This window comes from Cupressus sempervirens, chromosome 11, assembly GCF_028749045.1.
Source record: "Cupressus sempervirens isolate cs-2001-9-10 chromosome 11, ASM2874904v1, whole genome shotgun sequence".
Lineage (NCBI taxonomy): Eukaryota > Viridiplantae > Streptophyta > Pinopsida > Cupressales > Cupressaceae > Cupressus > Cupressus sempervirens.
The window spans coordinates 39111440-39126157 of NC_143128.1; the positions used below are offsets into that span (position 1 = coordinate 39111440).

General features: G+C 34.9%; 1 pseudogene; it reads right to left on the reverse strand.

Annotated features, from left to right (window-relative positions):
- Positions 1 to 1912: 1912 nt before the first annotated feature.
- On the reverse strand, positions 1913 to 9780 carry LOC149528142 (putative magnesium transporter NIPA6 pseudogene; annotated as a pseudogene).
- Positions 9781 to 14718: the final 4938 nt, after the last annotated feature.

The window sequence follows — 14718 nt, forward strand, 5'->3', positions numbered from 1 at the left end:
TATACCACTCTCAATAAGCTTGAATACTTCCTTTTGCATTAAAGGTTCAAGTTTTGGGTTGACTAGTCTTTTCTTCTGCCTTATAGGCTTGGAGTTTGGCTCTAAATCAATGGTGTGTTGGGCAAGTTGTGGATCAAAACCCTTAAGATCTGCATACTCCCATGCAAAAATATCATTAAATTCTTGAAAAAGCTGAACATAAGACTATTTTTCTTCTATAGAAATTACCTTTCCAAATTTTAGGTTTTTTCCTTTAGCAATTTCAAGGTCTTCATAATGGTCCTGTTGGACCAGCAGGTTGGTTTTGTTCTTTCTGGCCTGATCATCATCATTTAAGATAGATTCAAGGGTAACCAAATTCTTAGGTAGTTTATTGGACTTTAGTTGTATGATCTGATCGCCATATTGATGCTCTAGCTTATGCTGATTGGATGCTGAAAACACATCTTCTTCAAGCAAGAAATTCAGAATCTACTCATCACTATCAAACACTTGCCAATTAACATCATTATCAGGTATAGAAGGCTTGACTACAACTTTGATATGCTATTGTACATGTTCTTTATTAATATTTCTAGCTATATCAAATTGTGCTCCTACAACAACCAACCTATCAACATGTTGGTTTAGTTTTCTAGGGATAGTAGTAAGGTTAAAAGCATCAAAATTTTCAATTTCATCCCAAACTCTATGCTTTTTGTTCTTCAATGTGTCATTTTTAGTCACATGCAACCCTCTAACCTGATTGACAATTAATTTGTTGTCTCCAAATACTTTCAAGAATTTAACACCTCTCATTCTAGCCCATTCTAGCCCTTGAATCAAACCCTCATTTAGCTATATTATTAGTACATGCAAAACTGAATTGAAAAGTTGCATAGTACTTATCTCCTTGAGGAGATACTAACATTGCTCTTCTACCTGAACCATTCTTGCTTCTAGAGCCATCAAAGTACAACTCCCAAACCTTTTCCTACTCACCATTAAACTCATTTGAACTTTTAACGAGGTTTGGTATAACTGAACCAACTTCCTAGAATATATAATTTCCTAAACCAGCATCCAAAATAGTGTTGCTTTGATTTCTTAAGGCATTTTCTGTAGCCCACTCATCAAGGAGAATATTAGGAACATTTTCTACTTGGATACTTGCTTCTGAGATTGCAGGATTTTCATTTTGATCAAATACAACACAGTTTGCATTGATCACATTGGGCATATATGGCTCAATGTGGTTCCTCGCAAGTCCCTTTGATTTGATGGTCACTTTGGTCCCATAATAGGTTCTAAACAGCACGTGGGACCAATCTGAGGAAAGGTATCTTCCTATTTTTGCCGTAAATTCTTTTGATAAACAAAGGGCAAAATATGGAGGAAGATCAATTACAAAGATATCTTGAGGGATGGAGAAGTTGGGGCATGCATGGAGTGTCAAATTGGCGTCCTTAACAACTCCTAAAGTGTTAACAATGGAACCATCCAAGTACATTACCCCCTTCTCTAAAGGTTGATAAACCAAACCCAGTTGATTAGCAATCTTCTTGGGCATTACAGAATTGGTAACTCCACTATCTACCATACAATTATGCACTAGCTTATCTCCAATGATCAAAGATATGTAAAAAGCAGGTGGTTTCATGTTCTTACCTTGAAATTTATTGCTATCTTGAGAAGCAACCTCTGGAACAACATTTTTCAAAACCACCTTGGGGTTCTCATGAGCCACTTGTGTACAATTCTTCTCTTCAAATAGGGCCTTCTTCAACAAATTCGTTTGCCCTAGGATGGCTAATGAATTCCACATAGACATTGTGACATTAACCTTTTTCATGTTGTCCACTATGTTGTAAGGCATAGGTGGAAGTATCTTGGGATACGCCTTGACATCATCCTGATTTAATTGTGGCTGGGTTTACTCTTTAGTTGGGACGATAGCATTGCTTTGTGACACATGTGCTTGGCTGAACAGTGCCTCATTGATTGTAGGTTCTTTACCTTTATTTGTAGCTTGCTCTGCTTCCAAAGCTCTTTTCTTTGCTCTAGTATAAGTTGCAATTGGGGCATCACCATTTAGCCCACAAAATTCCTCTCTTTGCTAATTAATAAAAGTAGTATTAGTTAGAATTGAATCATATTGTTGTTCTATTGCATCCCCAACTACTTCTGGTTGTGTACTTGCAGCATTTTGGACCATCAATGCTTGATTGATGACCCCATTAGAGCATGCTGTCTAATTATGTGGTTGATTACATAGATAGCACCATTCATATTCAGCAGCTAAATTGTTCTAGGCTAGTACTATGTCTTTGACAGCATTCAAAGGCACTGGTGCATATGTTTGAAACAACCTCGGGTTCACATTTTGTCTATTTCCCTGATAATTATTCTGATAAGGTGGCCTCACACCTTGATTCTGTTGCTGTTGTCCTCCTATCTGCTATTGGTAATATGGGTTTCCACTTTGATTCTGCTGTTGGTAAGGTGGTCGTCCTTGGTATTGTTGCTTCTTAATGCTTACCAACTCATTCCCTATAGTTTGCAAAATATTTTCCATCTTTTCCTGACTACTTTTAATATCTTGTAATTCTTGGGATGGCCCTGCAATAGTTGAATAGCAATCTGTAATGCTGGAACAATAGGTAATGTTGCAAAAGGAGGAATGATCAGTGGCATATTCGGCTGAATATTAGGAAATATAGGCATTGGAGGCCTTGGTACTATTTTTCCAGCTTGAATTGGGCAATTTTCTGCCCTCACAACTAAGCTATATGATTGTGGTAGTGAGGTTCCTCTCATAGACTGGATTAAGACTGATATATTGTTGTTTAGGCTCTTTAAATAGTATAAAAAAGCATGTTCAGCTGAAGGTCTGACTTGAATCAGAATTCTATTCCAAGTCCTTTGGAACCACATATTGAAATCAGTCATTTGTTCTTGAGGGGCCCTTTTGATAGTAGTTAACTGCTCCACCAAGGACAAATAGTCTGACTTGTCTTCAAAATATTTGCTCAAACAATCTCCTAAGTCATCCCATGTGGTGATAGAACCTATGTTCAGTCCTCTAAACCATTGAAGTGCCTTCCCCCTCAAAGAGGCTACTAGCAATCTTACTACTACATTATCTTGTGTGATATGATGGGCAAAACGCAGGGTTACCACATCTCTAATGTGCTCTAATGTTGTGGTCTACCCTTCCCCTATATATTCTAGTAAACTTTTTAGTGCTACAAGGGGAATATTGTCATGTTGAGCAAGACTTAAGGGGCTGCCTTGATTAAAAGGCACAAAGGAAAATTGCCTCGCCATTGCTATTGGTGGTACAGGTACTTGCTAATTTGAAACTATTCCAACAACACCTACTGAATGTGTAATATTTTGTGCTGTTGTAGATGATGTAGAAAATAAAGATAGAGACCTTGTCCTAAAAGATGGTGAGGCTGAATGCCTTCTAACCTCTTTGTTTGAGTGCTTCCTTCTCCTTCCATAGGAAAACAACTATCTTTATCTTGTACCAGGTGGTGTAGACTAATTTCTCTCTGAAGGAGGAGTTCTTTGAAGCATCCTCCATCTTCTTTTTGGTGAAGAAAGCTCTAAATACTCAAAAGATTTTGTGCTTCTAGTCTCAATGCGTCTCATACAACACTACTCTTCATAACCATGAGATTGAGTCACCAGATATGTAGCAAAATAACCTCTAAATAGGTCTTTTTTTTACTGACGACATATCAGAATCAGCAAAAAAATCATTAAAATTGTTTGTAAAGACTAGTTCTACAAGATTTTAGTCAATAAAATTGTCCCATTGGGCATACCAAAATTGTTATCTACCAAAATTGCACCTTATTAAGTTTTGTAGAAAACTTAACATTTTGGAGAAACATGGAAACATTCCAAGGTTGTGAGTAAACTGTGGCTAGAATGAATCTCCAGATTCTAGGCTGGCTTCCTATTTGGTAAATCACTCTATACTACCTGAAAATGATCTTTTTGATGGAGGAAAAGGGGAGAAGGATAACATGAAATAAAAATCTAAATCCTAAGGGTGATGCACCAAAAAAAGTATCTTTAAGATCTAACAGATAACCAACACATAATAAAAATAGTAAGGACAAAACTCCTTTGCACAACTCAATAATTAGAATCCTTGCATCATTAACTGATAAGAAGGCTAAAATAACAGTTTCTAAAAGGAGAATAAATTACTCACAATCTAAAACTGCTCTATAACAAAACTTTCTACCTACAAAAGACTAAAACAATCCTATAGAAGGCATCAACATGACACACAAATACAAAAAAAGAGAAGGCACAAGCTGAAATTCCTGTCCAAAAGTGCTGCAAATCTGTATATCTCTCTGAATAATGGGTTAAAAAAGGTTTTTGCTCCTGTCAAGAAGTTTGAAAAAACTTACAAAAATAACAAGGCAGAGAAGAAAAGGAACTTGTTTACAAAGTGATCCTTTAACTCATACCTATGCACTCTCCATCCAACTACATTTTGAAAGCCATAAATGCTGGGTCGGATTCAGCCCTTGAGGCCAAACTTAAGTCTTTGAAAAAACTTCAAAAGATGCACAAAATAGCCCACAGGCATGGTCTGATAATATCATTATAACTGCCCCTCATAAATGTAGTTATTGTTTCCAAACAGACTCCCAAAAGTCTCCAAAATGCAATAAATCCTATTTAAAGAAAAAATCCTCACCTTTGACTCAACACTTACTCGTAATGTTTTGCAAAATATTTGTCTTTTAACCTTTTAAAAGAAAATTAAATATTTATTTCTTTGCATAATAATATTTATTAAATGATTTATATTTTGAAAATAAAATATAAAGCATTTAATATTTATTAATTAATAATTTATTATAATATAATTTATTCTTTTTATTTTAATAAATATTAATTATTTTATATAAAATATTAAGTGATAAATATTAAATCACTTAATATTCTATTAGAATAATTGATATTTATTAAAATAACAAAAATAAATTATATTATAATAAAATACTATTGCAAGGAAACACATTTAATTTGAAACCTTTTTAAAAAATTTTTTAAAAAAAGACAAAAACTTTGCAATAATTAAAAACACTAAGTGTTGAGCTAAGGGTAAGAAAATTTGTACTTGTTTTTTTAAAAACATCACAAACCCATAACATGAGCGTCAAAGCTTGCAATATGGGTAAATTTTAAAACATAAGGCAAAAGCCTTTTCTTTGACGTGAGCATTGGATATAGGGCATTTGAACCCTAAAAGCATTTTACTTTCATTTGGTCTTCTTGCTGGGTGAAAAGAAGAGAGCTACCACTATGAAGAAAAATGAGGGTTTGAGAGGAAAACCAGAGCCCTCCAATGTGCCTTTTCATCCTCTTTCTTTGCATTTTTTTTTTTTTGAGTATTCTAATTTTGGTTGCCATGAAAGAGTTTGCTAAAGAATTCGTGAGGGACTTCATTGTTTTTTTTGAGTTGGCCGCCATGAATAGATTTCTTTCTGCTTTGATGAAGCCACCGTGAAATACATCTGCTGGCACTTCAAATTTGGATTTCACTGTGACTTGCTGGAAGCACGGTAAGGAAATGATTTGAAGCATTTGTTTTTTGTTGAATCTTGCATTACTTTCCCTTTGCTATTAGAAGGAATTCGTTTTGGGTTTTTAATGGCCTATTAAATGAATTCTAGCCAAATTCAGAGGCTATACATACTATTTGCTGGACTAAATAAAATTGAGCCTCTTCCTTTGACGTGCGCATTTGAAACCCTTCATATCATTGGAATAATGAACTTGAGGATTTTTTGTGCCGTTCAATTTTGACTAAAAACTTTATATTATGGAAACCCAAATGGGGTTTGCTTTGCAGATTTAATGGTTACACCTGCTGGAAAATATGAGTTTTTAATCACATTTACAGGGTTGATTCTAGCACCATCCCCAGTCCACACTAAATGCAATCCTGAGGATAATTATTCATTCATAAGGCTTTTCTCAACAGTTCCAACATGATTCCTAACTGGTTGCTAATCATTAGCCAATCTCAGAAATGTGTTTTTCGTACAATTAAATCCCTCATCTTGGTAAATGATTCTTTAAACTTGCTGCTGAATGTAACCTTCCAAACTGTGCTGTTGAATAAGATGGAATCCTTCATTAATAAATCTTCAAGTTGTTCCATTTCAGCCTTAAGATTTCTTATTACTTTCACCATTTCACTATCTATATCAGATCTAGGAAACATTTCCTCTCAATTGCATTCCTTGCTATCTATTTTTATATAAATTCAGTTTTAACAAGCATGGAGCCATTTTGTGAGTTCTCACAATGGAAATTATGATGACATCCTTTTCACCACTTTGAAAACCATTCACAGATTTGATGTCTAACTAGAAATGAATCTTGTTTTCATCCTACCAAACATTGGAGAGGTTGTGAAACTTTTGAGCCAACTTTCTCTTTCCCCCTTGTCACAACAGCAAATGAATTACCCTCCACTTTTCCTCTTAGATTTCCTATAGGAAGAGCTAAAGTATGAACAAATGAAGGATTACAATTCTGATTTGTGTTTGTCTTACCATTTGTGCTATAACTATCTATCCTTAAAAATACATCTACATCTGCATCTTGAGGCTTTTCAAAGACATTTTCCTGTAGCATGCTTTACATTTGCAATGAAAACTCCTTAACTTTCAGCATTGCTTGATGTATTTCTTGTGGGTTATCTTTCATGCTGTCCTGTAGTAAGTTATGCATTTGCAATCTGCAATGTCAATCATTATTATTTTTTGTAGCCCTTTGTGTATCTTGTATCATATCATCTATGAGGTTCGAGCACGGGTTCGTGACACTCATAAACTCTATTTCTGTGATTTGCATCTAAACATTTAGAGTACTATTTTTGAGATCAATATGCGTACACTTGATTATAATTAAAGGTTTCATATCTCAGGAATAATATGTCCCTTTAACATTATATTTTCTGATTTTTATCATTAAAGCACTTATAATTTATTCTGCTATTTTTATATGTATTCAGAATAGGAAATATATAGCATGTGTGGGTACATAGTTGGTAATAACGAGTTATTGCATAGATCTTTTAAGATCTAACCTCATTTTTCCCATGCAAGAGAACGAACATCATGGAGCTATCAAATCGAGAGCTGGACCAGGAGTGGCAACAAAGATCACATAACCAGTCAAAGGCTAAAAGGCAATGACTGGTTACCTTTGACTCTACTTCCTTGTGCTATAGTTTTCTTATTTTCAATATGTATAGAAGCAATAGTCAGACTCACGGCTTGTGTGAGATTTTCATTTCCAGCATTTTATATTTAGTTCATTCTATGTAAATATCAATTGTATTTTTGAAAATAAAAAATACAAGGACTTTTATATTCTCTTGGCAAACAATGAATAACACTTATGCATTTTGCCTTCTGTTAGTAAACAGATTGCTCTTCTTCTAATTCTCCTTTTAATTTGCTCAATTTGTAATGAAGAACAACTTTACATAACAGTTGGGAAACAGTTTATGAGAATAACTAGTTTCCCTCTGAATTAAGGTACAACTCCCTATGTGAAAAATATTCAATGAATTTTGTTTCAATTCTAATTCCTACTGCAGGTATGTTCTTAACCAGAGAATAGCAGAGGAAACTGAGTTCCACCTAGGCAAGTGAAATCTTAGGCAGGATCTAAATGCAAAGATGCTATGTTGATTGATTTTCACAAGCTTATGAATTTCCCAACACAACAATTTGAAAATGAAAATTATGAAATGCAAATGAAGAATGACTATACAAGTTATGAAATGCAAATGAAGTATGCTGACACAATTCCACAACTAGTTATAATTCTCTAATTATTCTACTGATTGACTAAATTGAAAACAACGAAACAAAACTCTGTTTTTTCCCCATCTTCAATTCAACACAATGAAACAACATTAGATATAGGTGATGAAAGTGGACGGTAAAATAATGGCACTAAACTTGATTGACTCTGCAACCAGCTTCGCCAAAATTTGCCAACCCCTATATGCAATGAAATGAAATACATAAACTAACATGTCCTCTCCTCTACTCCAGCTCTCTGACTGTATGCAGGAAAAGAAGAAACTCTCCCTTATCATTGAATTCCATATTTAACCTCTTCTCTCCTAGTGGTGACTTTTTAGTTACCAATATAACTAATTTTTTCAAACATGAAGGACAGCTGAAAGGTTTATCTTCATGTGATAATAATATCCTTCCCATAGTAAGTCTTCCTCTTTAGTTATTAAAACTGACTCTTCATTTCCTTTTCTTTATTATGATTATATTCTTGACGAGTTTAAATAGCATTTCCATTCATTACATTTGAGTGCAATAATGTACTCGATCAGAAAATATTTTCAAATCACCTCCTTACCTTTAACTCCGTATCATCCACTTTGTTCTTTTTGTGTGCGGTACATCTTACTCTTGGCAATATCTTTTCTGAAATATAAATTTATGTTGATCATGCTTCCGTTACATCATGAGAATGTGTGTCAATATTTTACGACACGGAGGTAAGCCTTTGTCCTGCCTAGCACTTGCCTGTTAATCTCTCCTACAGTCATCAATATCTTAGAATTCTTATGTCTCTGTAGAGTCTGAAGCCACTAGCAACTATATTAATTTTGCGCCGGAATTGTGATCACACTAAGCAAGTGCACAGGCAGAATGAAGAATCTAAATAGCAACAACTACATCTCAGGAGACCACCTTATTTTCTCCCAAAATGATAGCACGAAAAGTAGTGATTTCTTTTAGTTACCAGGGAATAAATAGAAAGCAAATGATTCACAAGCAGCACATTTTTACTAGATATTCCCCACACCTAGGATGCTTTCAAGATATTTTAACGTGTACCAACTTCAATACAAACTAACATGGCGCATGTTTCTAGAAAGGACGATCTTCTGAAAACAAGCCTTGCTCTTTAGCACACTAATTAAAATCTCCATTTCCACGGCTGAAACGTGCTGAAAGAAGGCTGACAAAGGTGTATACATGTTCATTGAGGGACTCTTGTCATAATCTTTTGTCATGTGCAATAGAACTATTCCAGACATGACAATAATAAAACCACAGATCTCTGATGCAATCTTACTTCCACTTTGACCATCCCAGTCCTCGAACATTATGATGCTTGCAAGGATGGTTAGTGTTGTGAACATGACATAGTAAATTGGAGAAACCACCACAGTGTTGAAAGTGTCAAGAGCCTTATTCAAATAGTTCATTTGCATGATAACATAGGTAATCACCACCATCGTGAAAAATCATGTCTTTGGATACATCAACTGATTATTTCCCTCAAAGTGAGCTTCAAAGCAATGTCTAGAGCTTTCACACTCATGACTGATAAAGAGCCCATTAAAGAGAAAATGCCTGTGAAAACCAATACATTTGTATTTCCACATCGTGGGGTAAAATGGAATATCAATACCATAACTATCACCACAATAGATGCCTTGTACAACACAAATGTAGTTTGAGTTGCCAGATGTGAAACTTCTTGAACAGAGCTAATAGAACTTTGAAGAGGTGCATGAATCACAATAACCACCAATCCAATTATACACATAACAGAACCCAATATCCCCAATTTATGTAGTTTCTCCTTCAGTATAAAGTTTGCTAGCACAACACTGATAATTATGCTTAGTGCACCTAAAGGAGTCACCAAAACTGTAGGAGAAAATGCATAAACAACAAAATTTGCAACCTCTCCAACAATCATAATGATCATGCCCGATTTCATTTCATCAATATCTTTTGAACTCCTTTAGGTTGCGGGCTTTACATTAATAAAATTAGTAAAAAAAAATGGCAAAGAGGCCAAAATATAATGATGACATCAGAGGTTCAATGAAGAAGGAAATGTATGCATCAAGATGTTCATTGTCTGATCTATCCCAAACATAATTGTATGCAGTGTCAATCTGGGCTCGAGTTCTTCACATTTTATGTTGTGTCAAACCATCAATATACACAGGCAACTGGTATGAGGAAAATGGTCATGCCATCTTGCCATGTATTTATCCTTGCGAAAAATGAAAATGTATCTTCTCCTTGCGAAAAATGACCAAACAACTTCTCATTGCAGAAAATGAACATGTAAGAGCATATTCCGCCGATGTAACCTTTCTATGCTCAAATATTTTATTTGCTATTTCAAATGTCAAATTTGAGTGTAGGTTCTACATATGGTCAAACATTCTGACCCCTTCCCATTTGCTCTTGAAGAAACTCATAATCTTTATTGAACACGCTTGATGAAATATTACTTTCGAAAGGAGAAATGTGTAGCAGATTTCTCATTTTCCACTTCTACATCCCAATGCCAATTCAAATTCCCAATGTTGGTTCTATAATCCAATCCTAATTCTATATTCCAGTTTTGTATTCTCCTTTCTAATTTCAACTGAAATAATGAGTAAGAATTGAGGTAATGGAATTTGAATTTGGAAATTTCAAACAAGGCATTTCACATCCGCATATCAAGATTATGATCTTCATCTTTTACAATGACATATTAGAGGAAAGTTTAGGCATCTTATGAGAAATCTGATCAAGACAACCAAATATTGAAGTTTTGAAATAGGGGTATTAAAAGTGCGCCTACACCTTCATACTCAAATTTTAAAAGTGTGCAGAATTTGAGTAACAGACTGAAAAAATAATTGATGTTGATAAACAAAAAGGGGGAATTCTTCAAAAACATATGAAAAGGCATAATAGTGAATCTAAAGCATTTGAAGAGAAAGGAGGAGAAAGCTCTAGTTCTATAAATTCAAGAAAGACACTCAAATCCAAAGTTCTAGTACCAATATCAAAGGCATCCAAGTATTAAGTGATCCAGTTCTGCACATTCAAGGTTCAAAGATCAAAGTTCAAATCCAAAAATCCAAGAACATGGTGAAGGAAGTTCAATATGAGGGAATTCTAAAGTGACAAAATCATCAACAACGAATTCCAATCCATTATAGGGAGATAAATTTTTGAGCATGTACATTAAATTTGGGATGTTTGAGGAGAGATTTTTAGAAAATTCAGTCAAAGTTGGATCTTAGTTTTAAAAAGGTCATAGTTAGAAAGGAATCAAGCTTACGTGGCTTCCATCATGATTTTGTGGTAGCCAGGTCTCTTTACTAATGAGTTGAGCTCTCCAAGTCAAACTTCTATATATTTAGGTAATGGAATCAAGAATAATCTATTCAAAGGAAGACAAAGAATTTATCGAGGAATGGACATGCATAGTGGATATTTATTGTACCCCACTCTCTTTCTATGCAAGCATGCATAGTGGGAATTTATCACCTACTATGGTAGTGGATTTCTTATTGCATTAATGTAGATTCCTTTTATTTTCCCTAACCCTAATTAGGGCTCATGTGGCATGATCTAGGCCATCCGTTATTGTGATCATCTGAACCATTTGTTGTAATCGAAGACCTATATACAGGCCTCATGTGTAAAGGAGGATTTTCTGAAATTGTTGCTATGAGCTAGTGAGATAATAGAGTTTTCATTGGAGCTTGGTGAATACTTAATGTGTCCTTGTTCATTCTCTTAAATTCCCTCATTTAGATTAAGTTAGTTTAGTTAAAGTGTTGTGATTTGAATGGAGAATATGATCTAGTGTATTGATGGATTCCTTTGGTTCATGCTTTTGACATTTTAGTGATTCTAAATCATTGTGCAAAGTTAGCTTAAACCCATTTCATGCATATGTTTAACTTTTATCATTCATATACATTATTATTTATGATAGTGTATGTGGTGGTTTGAAAATTTTTCAACAAAACCCTTGAATAATGCACTAGTTCACACATAGTTGTAGAATAACTTGGCAAAGTGGAGCTTGGTAATTTGAGGAAATATGTCCACCAAAGTACTATTTGTTGTCATCACTACCTTTAGGATTAGAATAGAATTCCTAAATCCTATCCTATTTCATTTTTGCATATTTTGTGAAAATCTAAAAGAGTACTTTTATTGCAAAAACTTAAGATAGCTCCCACATCCAATATGGCTTGAAATGAATCTAAGTAAACACATGTAAGGCCCCTTGTGATCATCAAATAATCACATCAATGACTGAGCTTACCTGACATTAAAGGAACATTGGAGTCATTGTATGATCTTCTAGCAATCTTAGCATAAATGAGACTTTGTTCAAGAGATGATAAGATCTTTTGGTATTTTGTTCTACAGTTTGGTGGGTCATACAACACGCATGAACAAAAAATTGTGCTAGAAGGAGGGCTTGAATTTGAACTCTTAATCATCTTGAGTCATCAAGAATAAGAAGAATCATCAAAGGTAGACAATATTTGAAGACACACCCTCCATCGTCACACCATCAACAAAACCTGGCACTAGAAGGAGGGCCTTAATTGAAAGATTTAACTCGAGTTTTACATACTAGAGTACATTAATTCATCCCTAGCTGAGGGACATTGAAGATCCTTATGATTCACTTTGGAAGTGCATGAACTACAAGAGTTGAATTTTGCTCCAAAGCCTAGGTGAGGAAATAAGAAAGCATCTACAAGTCAAAATTCACCAAGTGTAGCCAATCTCACAAAGATATTCCAAACTCCACCACCTCAACATCAAGCACAAGGATCAACCCTAGGAGGAGTTCCACAAGGAGCTACACAAGTTTGACATTTATTTTTGTAAATACCTATACAAGTTGTCACACCCGTAGTTGTCCAACGAAAAGTTCCAACAATGGCCCAACAATGGCATCTGCATAATGCATCACCTCTTGATTTGTTTGTTGCGCACTACAATATTCCAAAGAATCCTAAACATTTTTGTTCTAAGTTCTTTGTGAATGATGTCAACAACATTACTGATGAGCACATTAAGATTTTTGAGGATGTCCTTTAGAATAGAAATGTGCTAGAGGATGTTTCTTTCAGATTGTTTCCTAGGAGAGGAGGCATTTTATTGATATATCAACCTACCTTTGAATTCAATACACACTTAGAAACAATTGAAGGATGCATTCCTCAGGAAGTTTAGATTGCCTGTCACCCCTACTAAATTGTATAGGTAGTTCATTGAGATAAGGTGACAAGACTAGCATGAACCAATTGGTGCTTTCAATAATTTTTTTCAGAGGGCTTGTTCAAGAGTGTGCAACCCATATCGCATAGGAGATGATGCAACACGAACTATCTACCATGCAACCCTAGATTGTTGCATGTCTATGTTTGTTCAAAAAACTCATCAAGCTCCTACAAGTTTGATTCAAGCTTATGTTGAGGTTGAGAAAGTTAGTTTGAAATCACCTGCAATTGTGAATGGAGCACCCAACTACTTTGTAAATGCAAATACATTAAATAAAGGAGTTTTGAATTATGTATGACTATCAATCTAGTACCTACCCCTTGAAACCAATTAGTGGTACATCTTGGAGCTCCTATGTCACACGCAATACCCACACAACCTGTTTATCTATAGAACACTACAACTTCTACAAGGACTCAAGAGGAAAAAGATGAGATGAAGGATTTGATTGAACAAGTGAAAAAGTTATCCATTAAGGTCACTTACCTTAGAAATCAGAATAATCAGTTGCAAAATGCACAAAGGAATTATCAGTCATATCAAGGTAGCAATCAAAGTTATTATGGGAATCCTTCTCCACATCATGATAGAAATCAAGAAAGTAACCCAGGATATTGGAGCAATAACCAAGGTCATCAAGACAATAATTCTGCATATCGTAACCAAGGGCATCAAAGAAGATCATAGAAAACCAATCCAAATAATAGAGGCATACCTTCACCATTGGACAATCCTCCATCTTCTAAGAATTGACCAGCTAATAAATTTTTCTTGGTAGAAGCTACACTATTTGGATGGTGTAGATTACATGAGACAAGTCAACATTCTAAATTACTATGTCAAGAATTTCAAAGAGTAGTCAATGTTTTCAAGGGAGAAATGAGGAACATTACCGCATCTTAGAATCCTCCTCCTACGGGATATGAGATAGTGCCAACACCAAGATATGATCAAGCATTGATCCTTGATGATTTTAAGTTTCCTCCCCCTGATTCTCAAGATTGCATGTTGATACAAGCTAATCAGAAGTTCTAATCTACTTCAAAAAATGGTCCCGTGGAGATGCCACATTATCAAGTTCCACTAGAAAATCAACCTCCACTAGTGCCCCCAAACGAATCATTGCATAAAGATTATTTTTTCTTCCCTCCTCTGTACAACAATGTCTTGATGGAAGGAACAAGTGAAGTGCAAGCTTTCCAACAAACCTTTGGTAATTCCCTAACAAAGTAAAATCAAAGGAATTATAGGAATCATAAGCCATTGACATCATCAATTCCTCCAAATAACTTTTCAACTCCTCGTTATCCCAATGCAAGTAATAATTTTGGGCCCCTCAGAGACTCGCCTAAGTATCAACAATCCACAAATTCTCAAGGAGACAAAGGTTAGTCGTCCATGACTTGACAAAGTGAGAAGGGGAGAAATAATCCTTAATCTTCTACACAACAAGGAGAACAGAGTCAAAATGAAAATTCAGGACAAAAACAAAAAGGAAGTCTTCCTGGAGAGGAATTGAAGAGGTTGAGTTCTTATGTACTAGAGAAATTCAAGAAAATCAAAGTGAGCCTTCCATCATAGGAATTGATGAAACTTCCATAAA